Raw genomic sequence first — 24,624 nt, forward strand, 5'->3', positions numbered from 1 at the left:
GGTGAATTTGGCTAAGGTTCCCAATTTTCCACTATACAAATGAGTTATAGAGGTGATGCATTATGTTTTAAAAAATATATTTCTATGTTATTTCATTTATTTAGTTGCTAGTCCTATGGGGTTCCTTAGCAAGGCGTTACATGTTATAGAAATCCCTTAGGGATACCTTTCTCTATGTAGATGTACTGTGACCATGTCTCCTTAAAATATTTTCCTTCTTCGATGCAAATTTTCACTCTTTTTATACTACTCATTCATGCACCATGACTTGTGTGTAACTTGATGTATTTCTTGGATATTTTTCCTAAAATCAATGGTTTCTTGACTATTATATGGCTTTTCCACAAAATCAACTAAGTCTACAATTCCTTTAAGATTTGTACCATAAACAATTTTAAATTAAAACTTACTTGTAGACCTATTTAAGCTAGAATTATAGGCAAATTCAGCTTTGGGTTGTTGAATTTTGCAACACAAGCATCTATAAGGTCAAACAACAAACAAAAAACACCTTCCACAAATGAGAGAAACAAGAAAGATATAGTATATTCATCAAAATCAAAGATTATAGAATGAATAAAAAAATGCATAATGACTCGCTTTATAGAATGCAAGAGAAGCCTTAATCTAAAATTATGATAACAAAAGAAAAGCATGAAGGGCCTAAATAATGCTTGACTAAAGCTCAATTAAAGAACTAACTAAAATTAACTAAAAAAGCATAAACTAAGGAATAGGATGCTCTAACACCCCCTTAAGTTAAACTTAGGGAGAAGTAAAAAACCTTTAAATTCATGAAATGCAAGAGTGTTTCCCATCACCTAAAAGCTTGATGGGGTACCCATGTACAAAAAGAGATCTCTCAAAGTAGAGAAAAGGAGAAAAACCACATGGGAAAAAAAATCCTCTCCAAAAGGTAACATGGGGATGCCAAAGATTTAGTGAAGATGTTTTCATCCTACTCCTCTATAGGTATGTAATCCAAGGTAAGAAGACCATCCTAAATCAACTTCTGGATGAACAACATGTGGATCTCAATATACTTAGTTTACTAATGCTCCATTGGGTTGCGAGAAATTTGAATAACACTTTTGTCACACCAAATAATAGTGGGATTATCAAGAGGAAAACCAAACTCTATCAATAATTGGTGAAGCCATAGAACCTCCTAGCTAACAAGAACAACTACTCGATTCTCTACCCTTTCCCCCCTATGTGCTATCCTATTAGCCCTATGCATTAAATCGACCTAATGCGCTATCCTACACTGTCTACGTGCTACACACCCTAACCCTGATGTTACCCTAGTTTTGGAACTCTACACGCTACGGTTTTTATCGTATGCGCTAGGGTGCATACCCTATGTACTAACTCGTGAAATTCTGAATTAAAAAATGAAAAAACATGACCAAAAATGACAAAACAAAAAGCAAAAATGGGCAAAATTTGATAACTTACAAGTGGACCATATGTGGCGGGCATCCGGTAGCGACGAACATGCTCGAAACGATTAGAAGCATGGGGAACTGACATTTTGTCTTTCTCTCCAATTGTCACTTTCTCCAAAATCAACAAGCACAAATGATACAAAGAAAACCACTTTTTAGCTTTTTATAGGGTAAATGGATATTAGGGTTAGGCAGTGAAACATGTAAATTGCTTGTGGTCTCGTTTCTAACCCTAGCAAACATCATTATTGGGAGATGAATCAAATTGGCACATTCAACATAGACAAACTTTTAAAAAAACAATGCAATCAAATTTATCAACAATTATCAAAATCAACCAAATCTTCAATTTTTTGATTCATCTCCCTAGGGGGCATTATCAACATCATTTATCAAATCTAGGGCACGACATGAACATCTTGATACACATCACATTGATCATGATCAAATTTTGTAATGACACATCAATTTTCTTTGAATCAACATGTGCACACACGTCACTTCAAAGAGGGGCAAAATGTAGACGTATAAAAATGACCATATTCCTAAATGAATATTTAATGTTCATTTTATTCTCATTCTTCTATTTAGTTAAATCTAAATTAATTAAATCATCCACATTCCTCTATTTAAATAAATTATTTAATCTATTTATTTAAATTCACTTAAGCCTTTCACATCATTTAATTAAATAAATCATTTTATTTAATTAAATCCCTTCTCTCTACTTTTAATTAAATTTACATTTAATTAAATTGTTCACTTTAAATAAACAAATCTAATCCTCCACTTGCAACCACAATTGAAATAAAGAAATTTATTTTAATTAATTCTATTATTCCTCACCCACTTGCATTTCCCTACATCTACCACTTGCCTCCTAAACCCCCTTCCTAAATTCTTCTAAAACCTATCTAATCCTAATCAATTAGCTTAAACCTTTCAATTATCCCCTTTCCCTAAATTTGAGGATGTCACTTCTCAAATTTAGAGTAAAGTCTTCCAAAGGCATTAAAGTCATTTTACTATTTCCTGTAGCTTTCAGCGCCTTAATTAAACAACCCAGCGCATCAAACAAACAATTTAGTGCGTCAGGTCTTTTCAATAGCGCATCACGGGTTTTCTGTAGCACATCCTGTCCATTCTGTAGTGCATAACAACAAAAGCCAGAAAATAAATTGTAACAAAAACCTCAAATTAGACTTGTAGAAGTCCACGAAACAAATTTTTGCTAACTAGTTTTCTACAGGTGACTAACAATTTAATTGCAGGTTGTAGAGTTTATTTCACTTAAGCTAGGATTGAAGTAATTTACTTTTGCTAACTTTGCTAAGTTAGTTAAGTAAAATTTTCCTTCATTTTCTTGTTAAATAAAATTGAACTCACACTTTACTTTGGGTATCTAAAAAGAACAACAACAAAAACATTTCTTGCTTTCTTAGGAGAAAAACACAATTCATTTTGGAACTCTAAAAAAAAAAAAAACTTTATTTTTGCAAAGTGCTTTAAAGAGAATCTCACCCTCCTTTGGTGTATAAGAGGATCAATTTTAAATTTTGCAAAGTAAAAGAACCTCACTTGTCAAAATTTTATTTAAAGTAGACCAAAAGAGGGAAATTCTTCCCCTTTATCGATTTCCTTTTGTTGACCAGGTTTCTTTTTACTAGCTTAGAAAATCATTGATTTGGGGACATAAAATAAACACCATGTTTTTTTGGAGCAATATCTCCATATAGACTTTAGCAAATCATTGCAATGAAATAATAAAAAGAACACTTTTGTGCCTTGCTTCGAAAGTGGAGTGTATATGCTCTCCCCTTAATTGGGTGATCAAAAAGCCAAACCACTCTTACGCTTTCCGTGTTTTAAAAGGAATTTTAAATCCTTTAGTAGGCCTACCCTCCTGAGGAGTTAAAAAATCTTAAAGCCATTCTTTGGCCGGTGTGAGGGGAACGAACTAAGTGGGGAACAACTTTGATGCCAAGTGTTCCAACCCACTATAATCAAAAGTGGAAGGTAGTGAAAGTCCCTTTCAACAGTTTCACACAGTGATTAGCCTTCTCCTGATATCTTTACGATATGTAAAGCCTTTGTTCTAAAGGTTGGAAAGCCTCCTGGGGGAGTTTATCACTAACGGCCAAATAGGAAGCTTGATTACGAACCTTAGCATTAGAAACTTTGAACTGAAACAGTATCTAGATATTTGCAATATCATAGTGCAAGGGTGGGGAAGAATCCGCCCAAAAGATTACTCACCATATATCTGCCAAGATAACTACTCAACTATGAAGCAATTCACTTTGAGTTAATTTCTGGCAAAAGGCAAAAAAATGGGCGCCCCCTAAGGGGTGACAAGGTTGTTTGAGCTGACGGAGTATCGAGACTAGTGGGTTATGGTATTGTCGACAACCCTTGAATAAAGAGTCTGATTGAATTGTATTATCTGTATCAAAACCTGTCAAAACACTGGGGATTTGAACACATCCTCATAGAATATACACTCTTTGTTTAGACTAGGAAAAATGGTTATCTCTTTCATGCTGTGTTTTCATTTCATATTTCAGAAAATCATCCATCACAGCTGAGAAAAAGTTTAAAATCACAGAAAAACCAACAAGTCAAAACAACCAGGGCAGTTTAGCGCATAAAAGCAACATTTTAGCACTTTGGAACCATCTTTTAGCGCGAACAAGCTTCAACATAGCGCATCTATTTTGAATTTTAGCACATAAGCAATTCAAACATTCAAACAGCTTAAACTTAGCGCTTATTAAAAACAACCTAGCACTTTGGAACAATAGCTTAGCGTGTTGGGGGCAAAAATTAGTGCATTGAGCTCGAAAGTTAGTGCTTCGGTAGGACATATTAGCACATAACTTTCCAAACCAGGTAAAAAACAAACAGCACAAGATAGTGCATGAAAAGGGCAGCTTAGTGCATTGAGATCATTCTCTAGCGCATTAAAGAAATTTGTTAGTGCATTGGGTCTCTGGCTTAGCGCATAGTTGAAACTGAGAAAATAGAGAGAAAACATAAACTTTTTTGAAATTTTTTAAAAATAGTTTAGGAAGCCATTTTAAATCCTCTCTCAACTTCACCAGGCAGAAATTCAAATCAGAGTATCAAAACTATTCCAAAAACAAGATTTTCTTAGAGCGAAGTTGTCAAATCCAAAAACTAGTTGAAGGATTAACACATTTGTCCTATCAGAATCAGGTAACATCATCACACAAATCAAAAGGTCTTCCAATCAAACGGATTTCATCCTCAAAACATACTTGTTTCAAATTAAAGTTGTCAAATCGACTTTCCATATTGGGAAAGCTCTTATTCCATAACATTTGATGCACTTTGTTGTGAGGGGGCATCTAAACCTTCATTTGATAAAAGTAGACTTAAGTTTCCAAACAGGGTATCTTAATCCAAAACAAATCAAAGGAAACCATTGATCACCTATGTATCACTAACCTCATATTCTGAGAAGAAAGAGTATTTATCACAACACTAAGTTGAGGAAAAAACAACCTAGTTCTCAGAAACTTGCTAAAAGGAATAGGTTTCTATACATCAATCGCCAGCTCTTCAAATCTCATCCCACCTTTCTCCTCATATGTGCTTATATCTTCAAAACAAATCAAATGAATTTGACAAAGAGTCATTGAGAAGTAGAGCATTCTGCCAAAAAGAGGTATTCAGCCAATGCTTGAATCATGGAGGAGAAATCAATCCAGATTTCTTCCTAGAAGTTTGCATTACCTACAACACACCTCGAGTAGAACCACCAACTCCTGAACAAGATACAAAAGAAGAATTCATTCCCTTTATAACATAAAGTTTCTACTAGATGCCCGATGTCACTCACTCTCGACAAAACAAACAAACCAAAACATAACCAGAGTCTAGTATGGGGCAAAGATTATCAAATCCCTTCAAATATCCAAATCTAGAAGAAACGAAGATCACTGAAGAGCTCCTCTAGGAATGCCAAGAAAGTGCCTCGTTCCAAAGATTTATGGAAAGACTCATAGAGGGTGACAAAGAAAAGCACCTACTCATGCTCACAAGCAAAGGAGTTAGGATTCTTGAAAACTTTGATACTAACACCTTTAGAACAAGGTCTTGACACTATACTTATCAGGAACAACAAAGAGAGGAAGACACATGTGACCCTGAGCAAAACATACCTGAGTCACACATACCGCTACACACGCCTATCCCAACTAGAAACAATGAGAAGGAAGAACTCTTCCCTTGGAAAACAAATACACCCTTGGTTGCTCTCACACAGAAAATGAAAATGCTAAAAAAGCAAATGCAAGACATGCAACAAGGATCAATCGTACGGTATTCATTAAACGAAATTTGTCCTTACCCTTTTTCCAAAAGATTAAACATGGTACCTTTTCCCCCAAATTCAGACATTCCCAAATTTGACAAATATGATGGTAAAAGTGATCCTTGTGATCATGTTCGGGAATTTTGTACCATGAGCCTGGAACTTTCCCATGATGACACCTATTTGATGAGGTTATTCCCAAGAAGTTTGGGAGGACAAACAATGGAATGGTTATCCAAAATCACACCTCCTGTCAGATCCTTTGATGAATTAGTAAACAAATTTATCACTCAATACTCATACAACATTCAACATGCTATCACCATGCTAGATGTTTGCAATACCAAACATAAGACCAACAAAACATTCATGGTGTTTCTTCAACATTGGCGATGGATGGTTTCGAGATATCCTCGAGATGTGCTCGAAAAAGAAAAGATGGAAATTTTCATTGACAATTTGAATAGCGAGATGAGTTACATACTCAAGCTCTAATGCATGCCATCTTTTGCTAAATTAATTGAAAATGGCATCCAAGTAGAGGAGGCATGTGTAAAGAAAGGAACATTGAAATTCTTCAAAGAAGGAACAAATTCATCCAACTCTCATTACAATAAATAGAACAACAATAACAACTTAGACAAATCTAGGTCCTGGACCAGAAACAAAAATACTGGAAATGAAGGAGGAAACAAAGCTAATGATGTAAATTCCAAACAACCAGCATTGGCCTTATCAGGCAATCCTTAGGCTACCAAGAATCAAAAGGGTGCTAACCAAGGCACTAACACTTATGCACCCAATACTAATCAAGAACATCGCAACACAAACAACACCAACAATGCCCAAAACAATAACACCAATAGAGGACCTAATACAAACTCACGGTGTAATGCCAACAACTTTCCTAAACACATTTACACACCTTTAGGACAATCATTGGAGTCTGCATTGGAGTCCGCATTCAAAGAGCTCTTGGCAAACAAAATTATCTCCTTACCAGCAATCAACAACTTTGAACCACAAGTCAAACCACCTTGGTGGAATGACTCACACTTTTGTGATTTTCACCGAAACAAAGGACATCAAACAAATGATTGCATGAGGCTGAAAAACATTGTTCAAGACATGATTGATAGAGGAGATTTAATAGTTGATGGTCTCAAAACAAATGGTGGCCATGGCACCTTTAAGAATCCTCTTCCAAACTACAACAAGCATGGAGCTTCAACATCAAACAATACACATGGAGCTCGTATCAATCACATATACAATAGCACCATCAATCATATATCAACGGATGACAATAAAATAAATGTTATTACAATCAAGAACAAACACGAACAGGAATCAATCAATGTAACCACTAGAGATCAGAAATATGTCTTGAAGGGGCATACATCAGAAGCATACACTATCCCCAAAATTCAATATGATCTGGTCAGACAACTACACAAAACTCCCGCTCAAATATCTATACTTGAGTTGCTGAAACTTTCACCAAAACACAAAGACATCTTGGAACAGGCACTCTTGGAAACAAATGTACCTCAAGATCTAGATATTGACAAATTCCAAGCCATGGTAGCTCATATGACAGGGCCTCATAATCTCACCTTTTCTGAGCATGATAATATTTCATTAAGACATCCACACAATACTCCACTCCACATTGAAGTCTTGGTCTACAAACATCGAGTTAAAAGAGTATTAATAGACGGAGGAGCTGGACTCAATATTTGTACCTTAAAACTTATCTGTGCATTAGGCTTCTCTGAGCAGTCTATTGATCCATGCAAAAAGATCACTATCAAAGCATATGATGATGAACAAAGATCATCCAAGGGAACAGTGGTGTTGCCAATTCAAGTAGGACTGATACAAAAGGACACTATGTGCCAAGTATTAGACATAGACCTCACATACAATATTTTATTGGGTCGACCTTGGATACATGAAATGCAAGCAGTACCCTTAGCTTACCACCAGTGTGTCAAGTTACCATATAATGGACAGGATATTTCTATATCAACAAATCATAACCCTTTTCAACATTGTAATGCTATGGGGGCAGCCCAAGACAATTTGGTTCCACATAATAGAGAAAAATAAATTTCCTCGACACCAAATCTGTAGCAAGAAAAGCCTAAATCTTTATCTATGGATTTAAAACATAAGATGAAAATCAAATAACAAGGCATGGGAGAGTACTCTTTGGAACCCTTATGTTTAATCAACTTGCCAGTATCGCCTAAATCTCATGGGCTACCTTTGGCATCAATACATCAAGCAACACAGCCCATCACCAAGTTTGATGGCAAATTTATTCAACTAGGCACACTAGCTCATGAATCAGAAGAAAAGGACATCCTTAGTTGGCTATACAAGGATGAAGAAGAGGTCAGAGAAGCTACTATGGAAGTCACTATACCAACACAGTTGTATGGAAAAAGCTACCTGATCATGCAACAAATGAGATACACTGGCAAATGACCTATCGACAAGTGTCAGGAAGGTGTCACAGAACCATTATATCCTCCTTCATAGTTTTCTAAAGACAAAATAGGATTGGGATATGAGCACACTCTACCCCCAAAGAAGATAACAAATAAATATCAAAAACCTCAGTGGAAGGGAAAGAAGAAATACAAGGAGGGCTCATGGCAGCAGACACTATTTGAATCAGCAGAAACAATACGAAAGGAATGTGAATACCAGGAAAAAGAGAAACAACACAAGGAGTTGGCCATTCAAAGAGAAGAAGCACCTTGTACAGAAGTACATCATGTTCAAGAACCTATTTCAAACAAAGAAGAATCACCCCCTGATAACATCACTACTCCCTGACGAGAGACAGTATATGAGAAGATGCAAAGAGTAGAATCTGATACAAAATCAAAGAAAACTATTAGACTAGTATCAATCATCAAGGACCTATTTTCACCCTACAACATACCAGTCCATAGCACTGGAAAAATATGGGATAATACCTTTAAGACTGATTCAAATGAGTATGAATGGGCTAGTTGTTCAAATGCTACTGAAGATATTACTGAAAATACCAGTCATATACCCCTTTCTCAAGAAGAATAAGGTGCAGAGCCTAGACTACTTAAATTTGGTCCACATAATATCTATGACGCCAAGGAAAATGAGCTATGACATTACGAGCAAGTTTACATGGAAGATGATACCATCAAAGACCTCAACAAAATCATTAACTTATTTAATATCCCACCCAACCTTGATGATAACTCCATCCCAACACTTATAACAGCCAAACTCGACCCACCCAATGACTCCTTACCACTTGTCTTTCCTGATCTTATAGACTGGGATGATCTTGAAAATCATGACATACCAATTTTCCCAAACGATGATTCCATTATCTATTACTTATGTACCATCATCTATTACTTATGTACCATCAACCCGGAAATAAACTCTACCAAAAAACAAAGTAACGATATCTATATTCAGGGGAGTGCCAAGTCTCTCAGTCGCAAAAATGAAAGAAATAAAGGATATACTACTGAAAACCAGTCAATGACAGCACTAGATCACAAAAAAGGAAAAATAAAGGACGCATCTGCAGGTGAAAACCTTTTTGAGGCACCTAAAGATGGGAGACTTGACACTCTTCCTAAACACTATCAAGAGCGATCACCCATATTTATTGAGCCCACTCAATCAATCAACATTGGTACAACAGAAACAACCAAAAACATACACCTAGCAGAATCTTTGACAGAGGAAGAAAATCAGAGTTTATCAATTTTTTCAAAGAAAAGCAAATTAATTTTGCTTGGTCATATGCAGATATGCCAGGGATTGATCCACACTTAATCATGCATCACTTATCCATTGCTCTACGAGCTAAGCCAGTTAAGAAAACATTGAGAAAGATGAATCCACATGTAGCACTCATGGTCAAAGTTGAGCTAAAGAAACTATTAGACGTCGGATTTATTCGACCTATAGACTATGCTGATGGATTTCCAACATTGTGCCAGTTTCAAAACCAGATGGCAGGATCAGGATATGTGTTGACTTTAGAGATGTCAATAAAGCCTGTCCAAAGGATGACTTTACTTTACCCAGTATCGACATAATTATAGGCCTCACAGCAAGACATGCAATGTTATCACTAATGGACAGTTCTTCTGGCTATAATCAAATCAAGATAGCTCTAGAGGATCAAGATAAAATAACATTTACCTGTCCTTGGGGGACGTATTTTTGGAATGTCATGCCTTTTGGCTTAAAGAATGTTGGGGCAACTTATCAACGAGCAATGACAACAATCTTTCATGATATGATGCATACCTTCATGGAGGACTATGTGGATGATTTACTAGCTAAGTCATTTACCCAAGCAGAACATCTGGGCATATTAGAAATTTTTTTTGAAAGGTTGGAAAAATTTCAAGTCAGGCTCAACCCTAAGAAGTGTGTCTTCGAGGTAACATCAGGCAAGTTATTAGGCTACATCGTATCAGAAAAAGGCATTGAAGTAAATCCAGCAAAGGTACAAGCCATCATGGAGATGCCATCGCCTAAGAACATCAGCCAACTTAGATCCTTGTGGGGATGACTCTAGTCAATCAGGTGATTCATCGCCCAATTAGCAGATAAAAGTCTACCATTCAATCATTTGCTACATAAGAATGTACCATTCAAATGGGAAGCCGAATGTGCAAAATCATTCTACCAAATCAAGCAATATCTAATGAACCCACCAGTTCTGGTACCACCCATAGCAGGGAAGTAACTTATTCTCTACATATCAACAACAGACATATCATTGGGGGCACTATTAGCACAAGAAAATCAAGAAGGAAAAGAAAGAGCTATCTATTACATTAGTAGAACTTTGAATGGATATGAGCTCAATTATACATTCATTGAGAAGGCTTGTTTGACAATAGTATTTGCTTCTCAAAAGTTTTGACACTACATGCTAGCTCACACAATCAAGCTAGTAGCAAAAATTGACCCTCTGAAATACTTACTCAACAAATCAGCTCTCTAAGGCAGATTGGCTAAATGGGTAATGATTCTCGGTGAATTTGATATCCACTACACAGAGCGTCAAGCTATCAAAGGACAAGTAATTACAGATCAATTAGTTGATGCACCACTACCAGATAAATAATCAATGGAGATTGAATTTCTAGATAGGGATGTTCTTACTATTACCACCAAGAAATGGACCCTATACTTTGATGGTTCCTACACTCAACATGGCTCAGGTGTCAGCATCTTGTTCATCACTCCCGAAGGACACACCATACCAAGATCATATAGACTCATGTTTCCATGAACAAATAACATTTCTAAGTATGAGGCACTAGTTACAGTGATCAAAATGGCCGTGGAGTGGAGATTCACAGAATTGAAAGTCTACGAAGATTCACAACTAGTCATCAATCAAATCAACAATGACTATCAGACAAAAGATGACAAGCTGCTACCATACAAATGAATAGTGGATGATTTCAAATAGTATTTTGTACACATCACCTTCGACCAAATATCCAGGTTGGACAATAGAGCAGCCGATGCAATGGCTACTAATGCTTCACTACTACAAATTCCAGAACAACAACGTCATTATGAGTTTCTGGTAGAGCAACTATTTTCCCCAGCCTATGACAATTCTGCATCCCATGTTATCTATGCCTTAACCGGTTTAGACTCTCCATTATATGGAACAATATATGACTATCTCAAAACCAATACCCTACCCATTGACCTATCTCAAAATAAAAAACTTAACTTTATCCGGCAAGCCGCCCGTTACACTCTGACTGTTGATACTCTTTACCGTCGAGGTCTAGATGTTACTCTTCTTCATTGTCTTGATCGTAACAAATCTGACTCTACTTTACAAGAGTTTCATGAAGGTATTTGTGGCACACATTCAATTGGTCCTACTCTTGCTAAAAAACTTCTAAGAATGGGATATTACTGGCTGACAATGGAAAAGGATTTTTATCATTTTGCAAAGAAATATCCTAAATGACAAATCCATAGCAATCTTATACATGCACAAGCACAGGAATTGTAACCATTTACAACATCCTAGCCCTTTTGCCAGTGGGGACTGGACTTAGTTGGTAAAATACACCCTTCATCTTTAAATGGACACAAGTTCATTATCACTGCAAAAAAATATTTTATCAAATGGATTGAAGCGGTCTCCATGACCACAATGACTGGAAAACAAATTTCCTCTTTCATTCTTAATTATCTGATCTATAGATATGGCATTCCAAGTTCCATCATCACAGATAATGGATGACCTTTCAAAAACTAGGATGTGCGAGAACTATGTGAACAATTCAAAATCCAACATCATTTCTCTACACCTTACTACCCACAAGGGAATGATCAAGCCAAGGCATCCAACAAAACAATATTAAAAATCCTTAAGAAAATAATGAATGATACAGGAAAGGATTGGCACGTGCAACTCAATCCCACACTTTGGGCATACAGAACTAGCATCCGCACACCTACAAGAGCTATGCCATATTCATTGGTATATGGATCAGAAGCAATTTTACCCCTGGAGGTAGAAATCCCATCTCTTTGAGTATCTTTGAAAGGCCTCATTCCAGATGAAAAGTATCGAGTAAACTGACTGCAAGAGCTAGAACTTCTAGATGAAAAGCGATAACATGCTTATACTCACCTCAAAGCATATCAGCAACGCATGTGCCGAAGCTACAATCACAAGGTCATCCCTTAGATTTTTAAAATTGGTGATCTAGTACTCAAAGAAAATCCTAGAAATCAACAGGATCAGGAAAAGAAAGGGAAATTTGAACTTAACTGGTTGGGTCCCTATGTCATCATATCAGCCTATGGATCAAGAACCTATCAGCTAACAACTTCAGAAGGAGATGTGCTCGACAAAAAAACCAACATCATCCATTTGAAGAAATACTATACTTGAGCAATCTAATGCACAGAAAAGTCAAAAAATAAAAAAACATCAAAAAATCACAAAAATACAAAAAAATCAAAAAATCAGAAAAATACAAAAAGATGCAATAAAAACAACGGGTGAAAACTTGGCAATAGGCGCTACTTGTGAGAGAACAACTCCTCTATCTATTCTTACCATTGAACTTTTATATCAATGATCAAGCACCACCGGCCATCGCCCAACACTTTATCAAACTAGCATTATCCAGGACATACTTAGCATAGTCAATGTCCTTTTTTCTTCAAAATATCATTTCATCATATCCCACCATGGCTTGGTAATCACTGTGCATATCCACATCAGGCGATAAATTTAGCTAGGGGCAACATTGATCAACATTCAGTGCTAAATCAAAACTTGCAACAGACTCAGAGCATCATGTCCAAACACAAAAGAACAAAACATTGATACATTTAACAAATTCACAACACATGATGGATGATTTTATGAAGTATCAAATGTTTACATCTTGCATGCAGTTTTGACTATTTTTTCACTTGAACCTTTTTTTGAACTATTGGATCCTCTAAAAAATTTCTCAACAATGCATCGCACTAGAGAAAGTAATTGAGACTCCAATATTTTTTAGTTTTCTATCTATGAGGTGATCACTTGTACTATGCAAATACTTGTCTTGAGATGTGATTCAAAGCATATCACTGAAGATATGATTCCACTTTGCACATACAAATGATTTAATCTTGTCTATTTATACGCAAGCCACACTCAAGTCGTCTTGGTTCAATTATACCTCGACGTTGGTGCCATCTTGCAAAATCAAAAATCATGTAAATTTTTCTCAGGTCATTATGGTTCAATTATATCATTATGCTTGTATAAATTTTCAACATATCCAAACATCTCAATTATGATAAACACAAAGAAAGCAACAACATGTGACTATACAGGAATGACAAACGGAAGAATGAGGATGATCAATTAGTTGCATATCATTTTACAATTAGTTGCATATCATTTCACAATTAGTTGCACATCATTATCATTTTCAAGATACATCATCATCATTATCATTATCATACATCTCATTTTTAAGATACATCTCACATCATTTTCAAAATACATCTCACAAATCATGCATCATCCAGTCATATCCATCAAATATCAAAACACATACATCTATCTAAAAGCATTTGCATCGTCATCATAGAATCATCAAAATCATATATAAAGCATCATCCATCAAAAACATCACATGTGGATCAAATAACACAGTGTCGTGTATATATATATATATATATATATATATATATATATATATATATATATATATATCTCAAAAATGATCAAGTATACAAAAGATGTCATGTCTATCCCAAATACAACAAATGCTCATAATACAATAGAGACAAGGTCTCTCAGGTATGACTATCTCCTGAGGGTGACGGTCTCACGATAGATGTCCCAGCACCTGGATCTCCAGGTGGATCATGTTGAGGTGGCCCAGTCACACCTCTGCTCTTTATCCCTGACTGACTCCGAGATGACTGACTAGCATTAAAACTAGGGGCCCTCTACTCTCTCGGGAATAGGTCCTCATATAGCCACCTATGGTAATCGACTACCATGGTAGTATGGTGTATCTCCCTTAGTGTGTCTCACATCAAAGCACCTGTTGTTTCTCTCTGCAGTCTCTCTGCAAGATCCCTTGCTCGACCCCGACTCTCTCTCTCTCTATGTCCCGCTCTGCGGTAAGCTGAGTAATCTGACGCTGATGCACCAATAACTATGTTTGTAGATGTTGTACTAACAACTGCAAGGATCTGATCTGGGCATCCTCTTGATGAGTGGGAATCTAAATCTGGAGGGGTACCTGTGTCATGGTACCCCCTATCCCTCTCCCTGTCCTTAGCACTGGTGGGGGTAGCACATCTGACCTCCTCCTCTGGGTAGGCCATCTAAAATCATCCGTCCTACCCACCACTACTATAACCTCCCCTGCTCACCCACCACCACCTCCTATCACCAAACCTCCCCTCTCTCTATCCTCCACTACCCACCACACTACTCTCTCACCCCGTATCCCTCTATCAACACCCACTCCACCTCTATCTCCTCTCCTCCCCTGATCTCCTCTCCCTACTCTATCAAAACGCTGACCTTGGCCACCTCCTCCACCATCTCCACCGTCATCACCTCCACCATCCCCACCTCCCTTCTTGAGCTCCTCTCCCTCCTCTCTACGTCTCCCTAGCCTCTCGAGTTGCTCATCCTCATCGTCATCAAAAGTGAGAATCATCTCCACCAGATCAGATATCCTGGCCACAGCATGAGCCACAAAGAGTGCTGAGAACTCCTCCGTCATCCCTGCATCCACTACCCCGTAGGCATAGTCCCATATGTAGCCGGCTAGGTGCATGTACTCCTCCACCGCCACAACACTATCAATGGTCAGGCCCCACTCTGGTACATCCTGCCTCCGTCGAGCATATAAGAATGCTCCCTATGGTATACACTGATGTCATCCATCCTACCGCTGAACTCGGTTGTGCAGAAATCTCTCAATCACAAAGGGCATCTACCCTATCAAAAATTGAGACATATACACATAGGGCATCTCTAGCCCATCCTCCTCCCACACCTCGCACTCCATATACGGTCTCCAGATAACTGTATCGATATCATCAAGCACCCTCCTCCAATGCTCTATTTTGCCCAGCTTACGTTGGACAACTATCCCTGTGTATCCATATACATAAGCATGCCCAACTGGCCTATCCATGTCTGCAAGTGGCCTTGCTACGGGAAAGTGCTCCCACGCCCATACTTGTAACAAAGTAACCCCAGCTGATAAACTACTATACCCCAAGTATACCACCTGATGCAAATCTTTGTATAAGTGGGCCAACATAGCAGACCCCCATGTAAACCGGTGACCCTATGTCACCATATCCTACAAGACCAACCCCCATCCCACTACCAATCCCTTCGACCTATGGTCAGGACACAAGAAGCCGCCTACAAAAGCTACTAGTACTAATGGTAGTGGGGCATAGTCTAAATCAATAAACTCCTGCCAGGGGATCTCATAGCCACAAATCATATCATCCTGCAGAATCTGGTGAAGCGGGGTGAATTCACAAAACTGGTTCCCACTTTTGCCAACGAAAGAATTTGGCGAAAGTGGGAATTTCGGATTTGACAATGTTCGAGCGAAACATAAATGTTCGCTCGGACTACCCCTGGGAGTTCGAGCGAACCAAACGGTTCAGCAGGGTTCGAGCGAACACGGTGGTTCGAGCGAACCCATTAAAATATCGATATTTAATGGGTTCGCTCGAACCCCCCGTTCGCTCGAACCCTTGGCAGTTAGGGTTTTTTTAAAAATTTTATAAATATCGAAAATGACAGTTAAAAGGTCATTGTTACATTTGACTTTTTCTGTCTGGTGGGGGTTAGATCGAACCAGTCGTCAGCATCACGTCATCGAGCATTGTCTGCAGCAGTTAGCATCTTTCTTATTTCAGTTTTCGACCCTTGTTATATCAGGTGCACAAAATAACCCTTTGTTTGGTTTAATAATGTCTTTTTTTATTAAATTTGTAAATAATTTATTTGTTAATTTAATTTTTTAATTAAATAATTATATATAGTTATTGGTTTTGAACATTTTAGAAAAATGTTTGATAATTTATTGTTTTTCATTATTTTAGAAAAATGTTTGATAATTTAATATTTTGATTGAAATGTGTAAATTTGTTTTTAAAATTACATAATTGTATAGATGTATATTTTTTTCAACATTTTAAAAAATTGTTATGAAAAACATAGAAAACTACCCTGTAGTAAATCAGATCTTAGAAAAACATTAGCAAAAAAAGAAAAACGTTAAAAAAATTAATTTAAATAAACATTAGAAAATTTAGATACCAAATTTAAACAAATTAGACAAAATAAATTTCCTCTACAATGTGACCTATTTTCACATCCTATTACACGCACAACATGACCCCTTAAGACCACATATGACACTATACGTTCTCTTAGGAGGTCATAGAGGATCACATATAATATAATAGTGTACATGTATGACATTCCCTTTAGGATCACATCTAGTGTCCTAAGGGGTCATACGTGGTTCTAAGGGGTCACACGTGTTATAACACATGCGGGACCCCTTAGAATCGCATATGACCCCTTATAAAATTGTAGGGTGAATGACATACCCCTTAGTCCATCAAATAGTGTCTTAACACATACGTGACCCATTAAAATCGCATATGACCCTTTATAAAATCAATCTTAGTGTGAACGACATATCCCAAAACCCATCACATAGCGTCTTAAGGGGTCGTATGTGGTCCTAAGGGGTCACGCATGCTTTAACACATGCGTGACACCTTAGTAGGTCACATAGGACCCCTTATAACATCCTACTATACATATGACATTCCCCTTAGGATCACATAGTGTCATAAGGGGTCATATGTGGTTCTGAGGGGTCATGCATTTGTTATAACATATGCATGACCCCTTATAAAATCCTAGTGTGAACGACATACCCCTTAGTCCATCACATAGTGTCTTAAGGGGTCCTATGTTGTCCTAAGGGGTCACGCATGCATTAACACATGTGTGACCCCTTAGTAGGTCACATATGACCCCTTATAACATCCTACTGTACATATGACATTCCCCTTAGGATCATATAGTGTCCTAAGGGGTCATATGTGGTTAGACCCACATATGACCCCTTATAAAATCCTATAACCACATATGACCCCTTGTAAAATCCTAGTGTGAACGACATACCCTTTAGTTCATCACATAGCGTCTTAAGGGTCGTATGTGGTCCTAGGGGCCACGCATGCATTGACACATACGTGACCCCTTAGTAGGTCACATGTATGACCCCTAATAACATCCTACTGTACATATGACATTTCCTATGTGTCCTAAGGGGTTGAATATGTGGTCCTAAGGGCTCACGCATGCATTAACACATGCGTGACCCCTTATAGAATCCTAGTGTGAACGACATACCCCTTAGTCCATCACATACTATCTTAAGGGGTCGTATGTGGTCCTAAGGGGTCAACATGCATTAACACATGCGTGACCCCCTTATAACATCCTACTGTACATATGGCATTCCCCTTAGGATCATATAGTGTCCTAAGGGGTCATATGTGGTTAGACCCACATATGACCCCTTATAAAATCCTATAACCACATATGACCCCTTATAAAATCCTAGTGTGAACGACATACCCCTTAGTTCATCACATAGCGTCTTAAGGGGTCATATGTGGTCCTAGGGGGCCACGCATGCATTGACACATACGTGACCCCTTAGTAGGTCACACATGACCCCTAATAACATCCTACTGTACATATGAAATTTCCTATGTGTCCTAAGGGGTTGAATATGTGGTCCTAAGGGCTCACGCATGCATTAACACATGCGTGACCCTTTATAGAATCCTAGTGTGAACGACATACCCCTTAGTCCATCACATACTATCTTAAGGGGTCGTATGTGGTCCTAAGGGGTCAACATGCATTAACACATGCGTGACCCCTTATAACATCCTACTGTACATATGACATTCCCCTTAGGATCATATAGTGTCCTAAGGGGTCATATGTGGTTAGACCCACATATGACCCCTTATAACATCCTACTGTACATATGACATTCCCCTTAGGATCATATAGTGTCCTAAGGGGTCATATGTGGTTAGACCCACATATGACCCCTTATAACATCCTACTATACATATGACATTCCCCTTAGGATCATATAGTGTCCTAACATACATATGACGTGTTAGATCTCTCTATTCTTGAATTTTTTATGTATGTCAAAGATTTAAATATGTACATGTACATTAGATCTCTCTATCTCTTTGAAATATATGTTATCTCTAGATCTGAAATATATGAACTCTCTCTCTCTCTCACTGAAATATTTGAAATTTTTACATGTATTTTTTGAAAATGAAAATGATCTCTCTCTCTCTGTCATGAAGATTTATATGTATATAATCTCTCTCTCTCTCTCTCTCTCATGAAAATGATCTCTCTCTCTCTCTCTCTCATGAAAATGATCTCTCTCTCTCTGCTTACGTATTTATTTTAACTTTATGACATGTACCTAGATAGATGGCATCCCAGGATATACCTTCGCAGGCTCCTGATCAGGATCCACCTTTGCAGGCTCCTGATCAGGATCCACCTTCACAGGCTCCTGATCAGGATCCACCTGCGCAGGCTCCACATCAGGAGCCACCACAGCAGGATCTCCCCTTGCCCGATATTGCCACTATTTTTCATTATAGTGATCGAGAGCTGCATAGGTTGAGGGCCATACTAGATGACCCTCGTACTGATGGCGTGTACAAGAGTACGTGCACGTCCATTTTTGACAGTTTGCAGACATTGAGGGATCGCTTAGTATCTCATACCTCATTCTCACCTGAGGTTATAGAGGATATATATAGACAGTTGAGGAGTGAGGTGAGGGGTCCTCATTCTTTTGCTGATGTGGTGGGGGTGGTCTCGAAGGAGACCATCAAGGAGAGATGCTTCCCACAATATCAGGAGAAGAGTAAGGTGAGGGGATATCAGGTTACCAGATGTATTGACCCACAGGTTGCGTCACTGATTTACCCACGATTCTTAGCAGCCCATGGTCGTTATCCTAATAACGACCAGATTCCATTATACTTTGCACAGCAGGTATTTGCTGAGGTTCATTGTCAGATGAAACCAAACTACCTTGATATTCCGGGATATTATGGACAGGGGAGGGGCAGGATTGCTGATAGAGATGCATACCGTAGGCGTGATAGAGCTCCGCCTAGACACAGGGACCTTGTTGGCCAGAGATTTCCTGCAGTAGTCCCAGCCATGGCACCCATAGCAGATCACGTTGTGATTGCTTCTCAGAGAGAAGCAATTGATAGGATTGGACATATTGCATCAGCAGCAGCCACCATATCTTCTGACAGGGTGGGCAGATATATGATGACTCGACCACGTTCGTGATCATCCATAGATCATGCATCTTCTAGTCATGGGGGGGCTTCAGATTCAGATGATCGGTATATTTCTGCTAGCATCCCCTCCCCAGATGAGGTAGCAGCTATAGTCGGAGGTAGTAGACATGTACAGATGTCGCAGTATTTAGTCGAGGACCTACTACATGCTTATAGTTTTATTTCATCTCGACTTGGGATACCATTGGGTGATGTTAGAGAGGAGATTCTCAGAGATGTTCAGGCTACAGCGGCATCGACGCATACCCCGAGGCAGTCACAGCATTCTCATCACTCTACGCATGCTCCAGGCACTGACCCACCTACAAATCACTCTGTTGCTGTAGAGGAGGAGCTACGAGCTGATGAGCTCCATATCACAGATGAGGGCCGGTTGGATTCATGTGAGGAGATACGAGCTGATCAGGTACATATCACAGATGAGGGTTTGGACTCATTTGAGGATCAGCTGAGAGATTTGAGCCATACTGGATTTATGGACATGCTACTACAGTCAGACACTTCATCCACAATGCCCACTCATCTAGTTAGCCCCTTGCACTCCTCAGTGATACGTACAGCTAGAGAGAGATATACTGGCACGAGTGATGTTGTTGATATGATTACGGGACAGGATCAGTCTACTATACAGCCTACTCCAGGTGATACACAGGTATGTACATGTACATGTGTGTTTAAAATTTTAGAAGATATGTATACTTACATTGCAAATTTGTACCTAATAAATCTATATATATATATAGATCTCATGTTTAATTTAAATAATCTAGAACTTTCTAAGTTTTAATTTGTAGATCATTTAAATTGATTGTGGACTAATCCTTAAATTGACAGTTAGCTCATGTCACTCCTTCCTTGAGCTCTGAGCATGTGCGTAGGAGAGATTCTTTAGATGCTGACATTAGTGTACAGGTTAGTTATGGTTTTTGGTATATATATATTTGATGTACATGCACGTCTAGAGAGATCTATATATATTATATTTAATATTTAAATAAATTCTACTTTTGCAGGACTCCCCCTCAGATGGTCGCTCAGTTCGTAGCCGACATGATGATCCCCAGTGTTGATTTGCTCCAGACTTTATAGCTCATTTACATTTATCTTTTTATATACTTTCATATTATATATATATTCATGCACGTACATGGAGTTTAGACTCTAGATTATACTTTATACCTGGTTTATGTTTGACTCTGGATTATACTTTATACTTTATACATGGAGTTTAGACTCTAGATTATACTTTATACCTGGTTTGTGTTTGACTAGAGCTAGATTATACTTTATACATGGAGTTTAGACTATAGATTATACATGTTATAAGTTTTATACATGTTTGATTATATTATATTTATACACATGTTTGATTATATTCTAGATTTATGTACATGATGTTTGATTAAATTAGATTTAAATACATGATTGATTAGATTGTATATTTCATGCATGTGTACAACGACTTGTTTAGACTCTAGATTATACTTTATACCTGGTTTGTGTTTGATCAAGATCTATTATACATGTTTGATTATATTAGATTTATACACATGTTTGATTAAAGATTAGATTTAAATTCATGTTCAAGATTAGATTGTATATTTCATGCATGTACAATGACTTGTTTAGACTCTAGATTATACTTTATACCTGGTTTGTGTTTGATTGATCTATTATACATGTTTGATTATATTAGATTTATACACATGTTTGATTAAAGATTAGATTTAAATTCATGTTTGATTAGATTGTATATTTCATGCATGTACAACGACTTATTTAGACTCTAGATTATTCTGTATACCTGGTTTGTGTTTGATCATCTATTATACATGTTTGATTATATTAGATTTATACATGTTTGATTAGATTAGATTTAAATACATGTTTGATTTTCAAACAAACTTGATTTAAATGTATTCAATTATAAATGTTTGATTTTCAAACAAAAGAGTATGTATGAAATGAACAAACTAAACTAAGATAGGTCATGTATTGAATAGTTCACATCCAGTACATGTATATTACATAGGTATGTATATTTGTAGGTATGTGAGCTTCTAGGTATGTATATTGTAGTTAAATAGTTCACAACATGTACATGTCCTAATTCCATATTAAATATATCAATTTTACAAATGTACATATTATGTATTCTAATTTAAATATGCATTTTTTAATTAAATACAAATACAATTACATACAATTAAACACGTGCACATTTAAATACATCCTAATTTGATATAATGTATAAATAAACTTAAAAAAATATTTATCCTAAATAGTTTCAAAACAAGTTACTTGAGATCTAGAATTTATCTTGAACTTTTACATTAAAATTCAATTCAAGTGGATTACTAAATTATGTATATATAGTTCATACCACATCAAGTGGTTCACAACGCTCTTCAATAACACTTAATATTTTGTCATGATCTTCACTATCTAGTCTCCACTTTTGAGTCCGCCCTCGACGTGGAACTGTTTGAAGAATTAGGCCAACAGCAATGACCAAGTGACTATACTGATATACCTTGTTATCAATTTGGTATTCAGTGAAATGAATCCCATGTTGAACAATTTTAACTTGTTTGAAATATGTCCCTTGCACTACAACTGATCCTGCATGTACATGTATATAAGAAACATGAGAAATTAAAAAAATTCACACAAGCGATTTGTATGTATGTACATATTCAAATCAGAACTCAAACCTGTGGGAAATGACATTCCATCACTCATCTCAGATTTTGATAACTTCTTTCTCTCTTCTGTGCAACGCAATAAATAATAACTAACACCTTCTATATTTCCATCTTCTGCTATGACTGCAAAAATATCTCCTGCAATTTGACACAATTTAAATAAATTCTAAGTTATATGTCATTTTTAAGGAAATGTTTACATGTATACGTCATGTACATACATACCTTTTTTAATCAATCCTGAAATATGATCGTAATCACCAGAAATCAAAGGAATGTCTTCAAAGTTTTCATCCTCATTTGAATCCTCGTATGTGTCAGAAACATCTAGTGGCACCATTTTCCATTCACTAACATATCCAAGCTCTTGGTTCTTGCAATCAACATAGTTTTCGAAAATGCATTCAGAACAAAAACATGAATAATCTCTAGTGTATAATGTCCATGGGTGATTATCTGTACTCATGACACAATGCAAAGATCTTGTCCTCTCCACACTCTTGCATCCATGCATTGATTTTCTATCCACATCTGTAAAATGTACATGTGTACAAGAATACATACATGTAGATCAAGTTGTTAAATTAAAAAAAAATAGAATAAAATACTAAAAGAGAACACGTACCAGTTATCTCCCAAAACACTCTATATGGAATGGGCTTATATGTTCTTGATGATGATTCCCCAGGATAATTAGGTTGTTCAAAGTGTTTCTTACACCATTCAACAACATCATGTGCATTTTCTATACGTTCTCCTGTGTACTTTATTTGATGCTTTCTTATAGCACGTTTGATACAAGCTCCTGCACCATCATGTTCACCCTTTCCATGACCACTCTCAAAAAAACTCCAAACATGTGGTATTTTGTCATTTCGATGATATCTACATAGTGCATAAAATGGCCTCGAAGATTTGAATTGTGCCGCACATCCATCAGACCAAACAAAATGTTTAACTATTGTTATGCCTCTATCTTTCAAATATTCAAAAAACTTCTTAAAGCAATGTTGTACAAAAAGTGTGTCATGCTCCTTATCATCACTGATATAGAAGTGGTACTCTTTCTTAATGACACGATTTTCAAATGTACTATCAACACCATCTAAATTCATCTGTGCATGTCGATAACACACATGCACGAAAATAGTGATTTGCTTTGAAGAATAATACTCTGATTGAATCTCTTTTTGATGCACAAAAGAGTAATTCTCTGCGAAGTCAACTACAGATAAAATAGTTCCAAGTGGGAAAGTGTCTCTTAATCTTTTAAATTGTTCTGCTTGCCACTTGGCAAAAAAACCATGGCATATGTATGGTTTTATCAACTTACGAAAATTTTCCATAAATGTTCCAATAGGTATTTCTTCTTCTACATAATCTAGTCTTGTAGATTCCTTTCCAAATTTTGTTTCAATTTTTTTGTACTTATAACTCTTGCAATTTACCATCTTCCTCATGTCAGTATCTTCATCTCTCAAAGGCAATTTAGCCAAGTCCCCGCATGTTCCACAAATTCCTCTTATGCAATTTATTTGACCGGTTGCATTATCATCTGATTTATCACATAAGATGGATGCTATAAATTGACTTGTTCGTTTAGGAGGAGCATTTTCATAACCATCATTATCTTCTCTAATCTTTCGAAACACCTGATAGTACAAGTCAAATTCGATGTGATAACGACAACAACAAGTTTCGAAAACTTTGTTTAACTTCACATAATATGGCCTTAACCGTTCAAACATGGTTTGTCCAATCTTTATATGAGGGTTTGTTTTAGTAAACAATACATACAATTCATGTTTTGTTGTGTCTAGCCAATGTTTTACATGGAGATCATAACGATCAGGACCAATCCTTTGCTTGATAACATCTCTACTATTTGATGAAGGGCGAGTATTATCATTCCAAAAACTTGTCACAAAGTTCCTAACAACATCTTCAATTCTATCAGAACGAGGAGCTCTACACATAATTGCCCAATTCCCTTTTGAGGTAGTATCATCCAAAATCTTTCTCCTTTTAACATATTTAGATATTGTCCTTCTACTAAAACCAAACTCAGATGACAGTGAAGAGATTTGTCTTTTTTGAGGCAATCTTTCATTTACTAAAGATG

This window comes from Cryptomeria japonica, chromosome 2 (assembly GCF_030272615.1).
Source record: "Cryptomeria japonica chromosome 2, Sugi_1.0, whole genome shotgun sequence".
Taxonomy (NCBI): domain Eukaryota; kingdom Viridiplantae; phylum Streptophyta; class Pinopsida; order Cupressales; family Cupressaceae; genus Cryptomeria; species Cryptomeria japonica.